At 43.9% G+C, this 13,085-nt stretch overlaps 1 pseudogene; it reads left to right on the top strand.

Moving 5' to 3' along the window:
* The first annotated feature begins 7,881 nt into the window (after positions 1 to 7,881).
* LOC117099271 lies at positions 7,882 to 11,632 on the top strand (annotated as a pseudogene).
* The last annotated feature ends 1,453 nt before the right edge of the window (positions 11,633 to 13,085 follow it).

Raw genomic sequence — 13,085 nt, 5'->3', positions numbered from 1 at the left:
GCCCCCTCCTCGGGAAGGCAACAACCTCTTTCCTCACGTGGCCTTGGGACATTGTCCTCCCAGCCTGGGGACATGGTTTTGTTCACAGCTGCATGCTCATGGCATTTATTTAGGGGACACTTTCTCTTCTGCCACCCACAAGGAGGTAGCTTGCAGCAGAAGGAGCAGAGCTGAGCCTCCAGGGATTGAGGTCTGTTCCTGGGGAAAGGGGCTCCCTCTCTTTGAGGCTCAGTTTCCTCATCTGTAAAACAGAGCAGGCTGGCCCACGTGGCATCTAAGGTGATGTGTGGACAGGTGTGGACTTTGGAGTCATGCAGACTTGCATTCTGCCTGGGCCACTTGGCAGCTGCATGGCCCTGGGGAGGTCCTGAACCTTGCCAGCTGTGGTGTCCTGTCCTCGTCTGTGCATGGAGGACATGGGACCAGGTCATCTTGAAGGACCTTGAGGGCTTAATGAAGATGCCAGGGGAGCCGCTCTCGACAACGAAGCTGAGGAAAATAATTTTGTATTCTCCCTTTTGGAAAAATATTTCTAATTCTACACCTGTTGGAACCAAGCAAGGTCAACACAAAAAAATTGGCCCTCCACTATCCTAAGAAAACTAAAGCAGGAACAATAGAGCAAATACCACATGCTCTCACTTGTAAGTGGGAGCTAAATATCAAGGACACGTGACCCAAGGAGGGGAACAACAGGCACAGGAGCCTACTTGAAGGTAGTGGATGGGAGGAGGGTGAGTTGGGTACTATGCTCATTGTCTCAGTGACGACATAATCTGTACAACAACCCCCCATGACACTCAATTTACCTCTATAACAAACCTGCACATATACCCCTGGCCCTAAAATAAAAGCTAACAAAATAAATAAAACAAAACATGGGAGACCGAGGCGGGTGGATCACCTGAGGTTGGGAGTTTGAGACCAGCCTGGCTAACGTGGTGAAACCCCATCTCTACTAAAAATACAAAAATTAGTCAGATGTGGTGGTGCCCATCTGTAATCCCAGCTACTTGGGAGGCTGAGGCAGGAGAATTGCTTGAACTCGGGCGGCACAGGTTGCAGTGAGCCAAGATCATGCCAGTGCACTCTAGCCTGGGCAACAGAGCAAGACTCCATCTCAAAATAACAATAATAATAATAATAATAATAATAATAATAATAATATGTTTTTTAACAAAAGAAGAGGCATCCATGATTTACCCTTCCTCCCACTCCTTGCCCACAGTCTCCACAGATCAGCGGACTGTTTATTCTAAAGCATAACTGGATGACTCGTTGGGTTGTCCTCTTCCTGCACCCCACCTTACTGTGTCCTCTCACTCACCCTGGCCCCTTTCAGACCCTTCAGTAGTCCAAACTACAGCCTCTTCTGGATCTTGCATTGTCCAAGGATGACAAGAGGCAGCCCTAAGGGGTGAGAGTGGGAGGGCGAGGTGGGGGTTAACTCCTCCATCGCCTTCATGTGCGTCTCCCAAACCCTCCATCTTGGAAATGTAGGGTGCTATTGGTGTGTGATGATGCTGTGTCACCCAGGTTCCCCGTTCAAGGTGCTGGCAATCCCCCGTGCCTGCTGCACTCCCGCCCTTCCCGCCCACTGCTCCTGCTAGCTGCCTCCCCTCTTTCAGATCTTGGTGTCCTGTTGCTCTCCTTCCTGATGCCTTGTCTGTCCCCCATCTCATCTTTCAGAGCCCTGGGCACTTCTTCTTCCGAGAACTCATCATATTTGTAGTTATACATGGATCTCGCCCTCTCCCACTTGATGCCTGGCTCTTGCAATGGATTATAAATGCCAGGAGAGCAGAGGTCATGCTGGCCTTACCGTATTCCCATTGTCTCACATAGTGCCTGGGAAATAGTTGGCTCTGGACAAATCATTGTTGAATGACTAAAGAAATGAATCACCCAGTGAATCTAGAGTATGGTGGCAATATGAGTGCAACAGGAAAGCAAGTGGCCGCAAATCATGTTGTACTACATACAGACTTTGGCACTAACATGGCGGGCACTCAAATCCTAGTGGTGATCCTGGGGACTCGAGGAAGGCAGGCTGTTTTCCCTCTCGGCCCCACAAGGAGAGTGTCTCAAGAAAGAGAAGGTGGTCACCTGTGTTGAAATGTTCCTGAGAGGCCAAGGAAGAAAAGGACTGGGGTATGTCTATTGGACTCAGCCACAGGAGGTTATGGTGACTTTGACAAGAACAGTTTTAAAGGACTGGGGAGTCGGAAACCAGACTGCAGAGGAGGGAGCAGGAGTCGAGGAAGTGGGGATTGTGGGTAGAAATTACTCACAGAGACTATTTCTAGACACTAGACCAGGAATGGGAGGAGAGATGTCATTAGCTGTTTCTTACCAAGAAGGATCACATCAAATTCATTTGGAAAATTTTTGGAATAATAATGATTCATCTACTAGATGGCTAGCAAAATAAGATGCCTCAACCCCTAGTCCTACTTCTCACCATTAACTAGACTATGAGAATTGAAGGGACCTCCAATTCTCAACACAGCCCTCTCATTCCATAGATGAGGTGTCTGAGGCCCAGAGAGGGTCAAGGATGTGCCCAAGGTCACACAGCAGATGAGGGGGAAAGCCAGGTTTTGAAGCAGGCTCCTGTGTGCCCAGCCCATGGCTCTTTTCCCATAGTCTATGTCTTTCTTTCCTCTGTCCTTTCTAAACAGTCTTTATTGACTCCAGGAAATGGGAAGGATAGTTATTTTTAAAATATGTAATGAGTAAAATGGGTAATGGTTTTTTTCTCCCCAATATATCAGATCCAAAATATGTCTTATGTAAGAGCTCACTGGGATGAGAAATGGTCGCACAGTGAGAACAAAGATTTTTTGACTATTAAAGGCTCCAGAGTGAACCCTAAACTGGCCCAAATAAGGGGCTCAGCTCTCCTTGCCTAGCTGACAGAAGAAGGCTGGGCAGGGCTGTGTGTGTGTGTGTGTGTGTGTGCGCATGTGCACATGTGCGTGTATAAGTGAGCACGTGTGTGTGTAGCAGGCTCCCTCTGTGAGGTGATTTCCAGAGCACCAAAACAAGCACCCCGAATCTGAACTTCTTCAATACCATTTATCATCATGATCATGATCATGATCATGATTAATTCTACTAAAATATGTATAAAATTTACCATCTTAATTATTTTAAGTGTATACTTCAGTGTGTTAAGTACACACATGTTGTTTATTGTGCAACCATTACTACCATCCAGAATTTTCCAGAAACCTTTTTATCTTGCAAAACTGAAACTCTATACCCATGGAACAACAGCTCCCCATTCCTTCCTCCCTCAAGGCCCTGGAAATCACCATTCCAATTTCTGACTCTATGAATTTGACTTCTCTAGAGACCTCCTGTAAGTGGAATCATATGACGTTTGTTCTTGTGTGACTGGCTTGTTTCACTCTCAGTACCTCTTTGAGTGTGCTCCCCATACCCCCAATACCCTATGAGGCACCCTCCTTTCAATACCTCTTTGAATGTGTCATTGTGTCCCCAACTGCCCATGAGATACCCTCCTTTCAGCACCTCTTTGAGTGTGATCCTCGTGCTCCCAACCCCCCACGAGACACCCTCCTTTCAGTACCACTTTGAATGTGATCCTTGTGTCCCCAGTACCCCATGAGACATCCTCTCCTTTGGCAGAGGATTTGATCCTTGGCTGAAGAGCGACAAGCAACCCTGGGAAGGAAGCATTTCAAGTTTTATTGGCACTTTTTCTTTAGTGCCAATCAGTGGATGCTTCCTTGAGAGCAGGTTTTGATAGGGTAGGGGTGACCCTGGTTGAAAGTCCTGATTGATTATGGGTGGGAAGAGGGAGAGACCTAATGACAGAGAAAAAAAAATTGTTCTTCATGGAAAAATGTTGCTGGGATCATTATAAGTGAATCCACGAAACAGCAATTAGTTTTATAACACAGCCACTTCTGAAATTTATGTCCCTAGGTGTGTTGACCTCATGTTATGCTCTGACTTGATTCCTTGGAGAGTCATAAATTAAGTGTCCTCAGAGGACTGCTAGCAATAATCATAATAATCCTCTTGTATTTTGGTTGCATTCTACACTTTAGGATACACTTTCATTTCTATTATTTTATTTGATCAAAATGACAACAGTATGTGCTCGTTAGAATATGACTTATCATCCTCATTTTTTAGGTGAGAAAGCCAAGTTTCAGTGGGTGGAAGGGATCTGCTCAGGCTTATACAATCACTTGTTGGTAGCACTGGATTGAGAACCCAAGTCCTTAGCCCAGGCCTCTTTCCACTGTTCCACATTTTGCTGGAGTTTTCTCCCCTCTACCTCCCATTTAACCTCAGACTCAATCCTTCTCCAAGAATAATGCGTCACTATGCAGAGGCTCAAATTAGAAACTCCAGAGTCGTCCTTGACATTCCCTTGCTCCAGTTTCATATCCAGTCTTCAATTAAGCCCTGTTGTTTTTAATTCCTGAATATGTTTTCAATACTCCCGCTTCTCTGCAAGTCTGGACCGGCAGAGTCCAAGCCTTTTTCTCTGACCTGGAGTTAATCCTTTAGACTGCCATGATGCCCTTTCTGTTCTTCTCTTCCTCTGTTATTTCCCAGGAAATGTGGATTTGAGCAAGGTTAGACGAGTTTCCATATTGTAGAATTTCTCAGAGCTTCTGACCTGCTAAGAATGGTAACAGTGACTTGCCAAAGTAAGGGGCATGTGTTTGCCATACTCTAAACTTACTTGATCTTTCCTGGACCCCTGTGGTTTATCTCTACTCTCTCCCCCATCGTTTTCCACACTTAAGCTGCATACACCTCTGCTAACTGCAAAACTGCCGTTCCCACCCCACCCCACCCCATGCTCCTCCTATCCCTCTGGCCTTCCAGTCCCTCTGACATGTGGTAAGATGCACATGCCCTGCCAGGGTCCCCTCTGCCGGGCTTCTCTATCACCAGCTGTGGCAGTGTCGGTTGCTGGTGCTCACAGCTGCCTCCTCTGGAAGCCACGTTACCAGGGAGGCCACGTTCCCTGGAGCTCCAGAAGCATCTCATAACCAATATCTGATATGATGTTTGCAGTACCTTTTACTTATTTCTCTTTCTCTTTATTTTCCAATAGCTGGGACTACAGATGTACACAACCATGCCCAGCTAATTTTTTATTTATTTATTTATTTTTAGAGGCAGGGTCTAGCTATGTTTCCCGGGCTGGTCTTGGACTCCTGGCATATTAGTCTGTTTCACACTGCTATAAAGAACTACCTGAGGGTCAGTAATTTACAAAGAGAAGAGTTTTAATTGACTCACAGTTCTGCATGGCTGGGGAAGCAGCCATGATCCAATCATCTCCCATCAGGTCCCTCCTCTGACATGTGAGGATTACAAGTCAAGATGAGATTTGGTGGGTGACAGAGCCACACCATATCACCTGGCTTCAAGTGATGCTCCTGCCTCAACCTCCTGAGTTGTTGGAGTGAGTCACTGCTCCCAGTCCAAGATTTATTGTTGTTAAAAGGTCATGATGCTGGTAAGGAGATCAGGACCCAAACATTCTGATACACAGCTGGTAGGAAAATAAGTTAGTACCACCATTTGAATATGGCCCTTTGGGGCAGAGAGTTTGTCTCTGTGTTCACCCCTGGATCTCCAGTGCCCAGAACCATGACTGGCACTTGGGCACTCAATTAAAATTTGTTGAACAAATGTAAGACAATTAGACAATACATTGTGAAGCTTAAGTTTTCATATCCCATTGTTTAGTAATTCCACTTCCTAAGGAAACTCTTAAAAATTAGGACAAAGATATTTATGTTAGGACATTCTTCACATTCATTTATAAACTCATAAAACTGGAATCAACCTAAGTGTCCACAGGATGGTGACTAGCTTAATTATGGCACATCCACACTGAGAAATCTGATATAATTGATAAAAATGACATATTCAAAGAATATTGGGCATATAGGATTATGCTATTGATAAATACTAAGTGAAAACAATTTAAAATTCTATGTGCAGTATAATCTTATTTTTGGAAAAAACAAAACAAAACAAAACCACACTTGTTGATAGTGGGTTGCAGTGACTTTTACTTATTTCTTGTTCTCTTTATTTGCCAAAATGCCCACAATGAATATGTGTTGCTTTTGTAGTCAGAAAAAAAAGCTTTGAAAAGGAAAGCATAGTTAATAACAAAATTGTGAGCAGCCAGGAAAAATGGGAATAACTTGTAATAGTATTTTTCCCACTAATACTTCATAACAGATCATTTTATGGTGGGTTAAAGAACACACCTCCTTATTAAATTGGCCTGGCCTTGTTTGGACAACAATGAGGATTAGATTTCATGAGATACTTTGTGTTGTTTTCATGTTCTTAGTGTGTATTTTTCCATGACTTGGAAAATCTTAAAATACTGGCTCCCCTTTAAAAAAAAAAAAAAAAGTTTTACAACTCCTTTGACTGGAATTGATTTCTCCTGTGGCTCTGGGGTCTGTAAAAGGCATCAGGATGCGACAAGGCATTGACCTTTATTCTTTGCCGTGGTCAGAGAATTCCCTATGACTGGCCCAAGGTTTCCAAGAGGAAGGCAATTAAATGACCTAGCACAATTGCCTGGATCCTCGTCCCTGGGCTTATCTTGATTAGGAGGAAGTGGCTATCTAGTTGTTCCAAATTTAGAGCATAGAAAAGAGCCGGATGTCTGAGACTATCACACAGAGAAAGCCTTAACCCATTGGGGCTTTTGCCCTGCTCACCACTTCCCTGATATCTGGCTGTGTCCACCTTGATGCAGAGCACAGGGACCTTTGGGTTAAAACTTTCCCCTTCCCAGCAAGTCTGTCCTAGCTTCAAAGTCCACTGAGAGGCTCATTTCCATGCTAAAATTGAAAAGACGCTGGGCACATACCTCCTGAGAGGTTTGTTGGCTTATGCTAAAAGTTCTGTCATCTCTAAGACCGAGTTCAGAATCCTGAGGCTGGTGGTCAAGACCCTTCACCATCTGGCCACCTGCTGCCCCTCTCCCATTGTTCATCGCTACTACAGGGACGTGTTTATGAGAGCAAACTCCAGGGACTAGAAACAGATGTTGTCTCTGTCCCCAGGGAGCTTACAGAATAGTAGGAAGGTAGAAATTCAGCACGCAGCGGGGCGTACATTCGCAGCCCAGCAGAGATCTGGCCTTAAAGACCAGATTGGCTTCTTCCTAGTTGTGTGATCTTGGACAAATTATTTTATACCTCTGTGTCTTTGCCACCTCATCTGTTAAAGGGGGATAACATTAATATTACTAATAATACCAAATTCATAAGATGTATGTGAGCTTTACATTATTTGATATGTGTGAAGCGCTCTGTACAATGTCTGCTGTATATCTTCGTCCCTCAGTATCCATGGGGCATTGGTTCCAGGACCCCTCCAGGAATACCAACATTTGAGGATGCTTAAGTCCCTGATATAAAATGGTGTAGTGTTTGCATAGAACTTGTGCACATCCCCTAGATGCTTTAAATCATCTCTAGATTGCTTATAATAGCAAACACAATATGAATGCTATGTAAATAGTTGTTATACTGTATTGTTTAGGAAATAATGACAAGAAAAAGAGTCTGTACATGTTCAGTAAAGAAGACACCATCCATTTTTTTCCGCTGAATATTTTCAATCCACAGTTGGTTGAATTCACAGATGCAGAACCTGCAATATGGAGGGCCAGCTGTACTCAGTGCTTAGTACATGTTAACTCTTAGAGAAAACAAATTCATTCACTTAGAGAAAACTTGCTGAGCTTTGACTAGGTGCTGGGCACTTTGCCAGATGCTGTAAATTCAGAAGGGGATAATGCACAGTCCCTGACCTCATCTCCAAAAACCCCATATTTTATTGGAGACGCAAATGGGAACGGACCAAGGTAGCATAGCTCCAGGCACCTTGTTCCAGAAACTCTGGTCTCCTTTCCTTTCCAAATGTGCCATGCACTTTCATGCTTTGTGCTGTTATTCCTTATGTCTAAAAAGCTTTCCCTTTTCCTCAGCCACTGAAAACATTCAAGATCTAGCTTATGATGTGTCATCAACACTATGAAGCCTTCCCTGACTCCCAAACCGGAATCATGGACTCTCCTGTGTCTCCATCGTGCTCTGTATAAACTCTCTGCCTCTCATCTTCCCCTCAGCCAGGGCTGGTCATTAGAGGAACATCTCCCAGTAGACTAGAAGCCCTTTGAAGGCAAGTTTTATGCTTCACTCATTTCCATGTCCCAGTGTCCAGCACAGGGCCAGGCACATTGTAGATGTTTAGGAAGTGTTGGTTGATTAAATGAATGAATGAATGAATGAATGAATGAAAGCACATCTGACATCATAGAATAAATTGCTGCACTGATAGTGAGGAGAGATGCTTCCTTTCCAGCATAATATTCTATGAGACCACAGAATTTGCTCTGCAAATAGTTGGGTTCCTTCTACCAATTCCATCTGCTGCTGTGAACAAGGCTAAGTTAACTTAATCATAGGTAAGTTGGAGAAAGTGCCTGCCCAAGGGGTCTGTCCTGAGCATGGCTTTCCAACTGTAATATTGTCAGGAGCATCCTGAAAGGGTTAAGACCCTTGCCTTGGTGCTGGTCTTGTGCCAGTCCATTTGGTGTTCACAGTGTAGAGATTATTTAATTGGAAATGGAAGCCAGTATTAAGGCCAATATTGCAACAGAAATAATTGAATGTAAAAACCACATGTGCTTTGGGGACTGAGATACAGAAATTTAATTTTAGTTTCCTCACTTATTTGTTGGGTGATGTAGGAAGGCTCTTTCCCCTCTCTGACCCTCATCCATTAAATGGGGATCATAGGAGGCTGGAGTTGGGGAGGTTGGACTGATTAATCTGTAAGTTCCTTCCGGCTGTGATATGCCCTGTCTATCACTTCCATGGAACCAGATAAACGAAAGACCAGCTGAAACAAAATTGCTGGAAAGTGATGGGGAGGGAGTTCTGGGAGAGGATCCCAGTCCTCGTGAGGTCAAGCTCATGGTTTAGGAACCAAAAGCTCAGAAATGCTCTGAAACCACAGACGATCAAATCCACCCACTGGAGATTCAGTACATGTTTGCTGAAAATTGCAAACTAAAAGCAGACATTTTTGAGTTGTTTGGAGGATGCATGGCTAGACCTAATCAGGGTGGTGGGTGTACAGGGCGGTTTATTCAAACGGGAGAGGCCCTGTCTGCTGTCTGGGACCTGCATCCTATTGGGGAAAGCACGTTCCTGGCCCATCCACCCTGGCCATCAGGACTTAAAGATTCCTTGCTTGGGTCTTGCTCAGGTACTGTGCTTTAAGAACCTGAAGGGTGTTCTTTTGACTCACTGTTTTATAGAGACAACAGCAGGGTTAGTTGAGAAGAACTGAAGCCCAGTCTCAGAAGTGACTTGCAGCACATACTTTTTTGAAAAAAATTGAGAGATAATTCACACACCGTACAATTTGCCCTTTTCGAGTATCTAATTCAATGGTTTTTAGTATATTCCCGAAGTTCTGCAATCATCTCTGCTGTCTAATTCCTGAATAGTCTCATCACTCCAAAAGATATCTTGAGGCCAGGTGTGGTGGCTCACGCCTGTAATCCCAGCACTTTGGGAGGCCAAGGCAGGTGGATCACGAGGTCAGGAGTTTGAGACCAGCCTGGCCAATATGGTGAAACCTCATCTCTACTAAAAAAAATAAAATAAAATAAAATAGCTGGTTGTAGTGGCACGTACCTGTAGTCCCAGCTGCTCAGGAGACTGAGGCAGGAGAATCAGTTGAACCTGGGTGGCAGAGGTTACAGTGAGCTGAGATTGCACCACCGTACTGCAGCCTGGGTGACAGATCAAGACTCCACCTCAAAAAAAAAAAAAAGGTATCTTGTGTATGTTAGCAGTCACTTCTCACTCCCCTCTCCCCCGCGCCCTTGGCAACGACTAATTCACTTTTGTCTCTGGATTTGCTTATTCCAGACTTTTCATATAAATGGAATCATACAACATGTAGCCTCCTGGGTCTGGCTTCTTTCATTTTGCATAATGCTTTTAAAGTTCATTTGTGCTGACCATATATTTTTCTGAACAATTAAAAATTACAGGCTCCCGCAGCACAGTGCAGCTGCCACCTGGCCCAACCAGCTTCCTGGACCATGGCCAACCTGAGTGCACCTTCATCGCCATCAAGCCAGACAGTGTGCAGCATGGCCTGGCTGGCAAGATCATCAAGCGCTTTGAGCAGAAGAGATTCCACCTCATGGCCATGAAGTGCCTCTGGGCCTCTGAGAACACCTGAAGCAGCACTACATTCACTGGAAAGACCGCCCATTCTTCCCCAGGCTGGCGAAATACAGGAAATCAGGGACTATCTTGGCCATGGTCTAGGAGGGGCTGAATACAGTGAAGACAGGCCAAGTGATGCTTGGGGAGACCAATCCAATGGATTCTAAGCCATGCACCATTTGCGGGAACTTCTGTATTCAGGTGGGATGATGCATCATTCATGGCAGTGGCTCAGTAATAAGCACTGAAAAATAAATCAGCCAGGCCGGGCACAGTGGCTCACGCCTGTAATCCCAGCACTTTGGGAGGCCAAGGCAGGCAGATCATGAGGTCAGGAGATCGGGACCATCCTGGCTAACACGGTGAAATCCCATCTCTACTAAAAATACAAAAAATTATCTGGGCGTGGTGGCGGGCACCTGTAGTCCCAACTACTCAGAAGGCTGAGGCAGGAGAATGGCAGGAACTCAGGAGGCAGAGATTGCAGTGAGCTGAGATTGTGTCACTGCACTCCAACTGGGTGACAGAGTGAAACTCAGTCTCAAAAAAACAAAGAAATCAGCCTATGGTTGAAACAACAGATGCTGGAGTGGATGTGGAGAATTAGGAATGCTTTTACACTGTTGGTGGGAGTGTAAATTAGTTCAACCATTGTGGAAGACAGTGTGGTGATTCCTCAAGGATCTAGAATGAGAAATACCATTTGACCCAGCAATCCCATTACTGGGTATATACCCAAAGGATTATAAATCATGTTACTATAAAGACACATGCACACGTATGTTTATTATGGCACTGTTCACAATAGCAAAGACTTGGAACCAACACAAATGCCCATCAATGATAGACTGGATAAAGAAAATGTGGCACATATACACCATGGAATACTATGCAGACATAAAAAAGGATGAGTTCATGTCCTTTGCAGGGACATGGATGAAGCTGGAAACCATCATTCTCAGCAAGCTAACACAGAAACAGAAAACCAAACACCGCATGTTCTCACTCATAAGTGGGAATTGAACAATGAGAATGCTTGGACACAGGGAGGGGAACATTACACACTGGGGGCTGTCAGGGGCTGGGGGGCTAGGGAAAGGATAGCATTAGGAGAAATACGTAATGTAGATGACGGGTTGATGGGTGCAACAAACCACCATGGCAGGTAGCATGGCATCTACATAACAAACATGCACGTTCTGCACATGTATCCCATACCTTAAAGTATATATATAAAAAACCCAAACAAACAAACAAAAAACAACAACAAAAAAGAAATCAGCCTATGGTTTAAGCCCAGAGAACCAGCTGACTACAGATCTTGTGCTTATGGCTGGGTGTATGCATGACAGGTGGACACAGCAGCAGTCTCTTTCAAGGACTGCTTGGAGTGTCCTTGGACACAGCTCTTCATTCCACTGACTTAGAAGCAGAAGCAACAGGCTTGATCATTCTTTTCTAGAGCATATTTACCCATAAAGCCACGGAAACTAGAAAAAATTATATATGCCTATCAACCTTCCAGTAGCATACATGAGAGCTTGGTGTGATCTACCAACCTCTACTTAGTAGAACGGATAGAGGGCTGGGCTAGTCTAGTTAGGTCTGTTCCAGGTCCTCTCTTCTTCATTAGTCCAGTTCAATTTTGGCCTTTTAAGAATGATGCAGACTTTTAAAATTAAGAATAAAATCTTTGATGTTTTCATTTTTTTTTCCATCTTTGCTGGCAGGTTTGAAAGTCTTTTCCCTGCCCAATGTTATTTAAATACATGTACATATTTTCCTGTGCGTGTATTTAAACCATACTTTCATGATTTCCTTTTTATGTTTACAACTTTAATTCTTCTGGAATGTGTCAGTGGTGTGAGGTAGGTATCTACTTTTATTTTTTCTCATATGGTTATCAAGTTGCACTGCCACACATTTTTTCCTCATTGACCTGGAGACAACAGCATTACCATATCCTACTTTTGACATATACCTGGGACTACTGCTGCACTTTCTTTCCTGCACTGGCCTGTCTTTTCTTCAGCTCCTAACATACTGTTAAATTTCTTGCCCCTTTATGATATAATTTAATTTTGTTAGGATAAGTTCATATTATCACTCATATTAAAATTCCCTAGTCGTTGCCATGTGTTTATTATTCTAGCTTAGCTTTGTTAATGTAATATGCTTCTTTTGTGTAATGTGCATTGCTGCATTATTTAAGAATTTTAAATTCTGTCTTAGCAAACAATTAGAAGCCAGTAGCTGTGTGACATGTGATAGATAAAGTTGGCCGAGCCTACATGGGCTGAACAGAGACGAGACGGGATGGAAGGACCAAGGAAACACTACCTATTCATGAGGCCTGAGACACCAAATGTTTATGACAGCTACACCATCCTTAGACCAGCTCTAACTGCCACCTTGGATCCTAAGGACAAGAGCCACCTCTGAGATGAATGAAGAGAGAACCACAAAGGCCTGGGTCTTTGGTGTCCTTGAGCTACAAAAGCTCCCTCTAACTTAGGCGAGAGTGGAAGATACTTCTATTTTGTTTAAGCCCTGATTACATGAAGCTGAACATGATCCCAACTAAATCACCCCTAATCACATTTTTATATTTGGTTGTCTGAATTAGAATTTGGAGGATGGTGTTAATAACACTGATGACAGTGGACATTCTTCTGGTTACTGATGCAAACAGGACTGCTGCTGGTATTTCTCCAGTAAGCTTCTTGCGGGATTTGATTTTATATAGAGTACATCTGTCACTTCAAGAAAATGCATCATCAATGATGATGATAATGAAATGTT

Source organism: Trachypithecus francoisi, unplaced genomic scaffold (assembly GCF_009764315.1).
Source record: "Trachypithecus francoisi isolate TF-2019V2 unplaced genomic scaffold, Tfra_2.0 Lachesis_group16, whole genome shotgun sequence".
Classification (NCBI taxonomy): Eukaryota; Metazoa; Chordata; class Mammalia; order Primates; family Cercopithecidae; genus Trachypithecus; species Trachypithecus francoisi.
The sequence above is the reverse complement of the archived record's forward strand: the minus strand, read 5'-3'. Positions and strand labels throughout refer to the sequence as shown.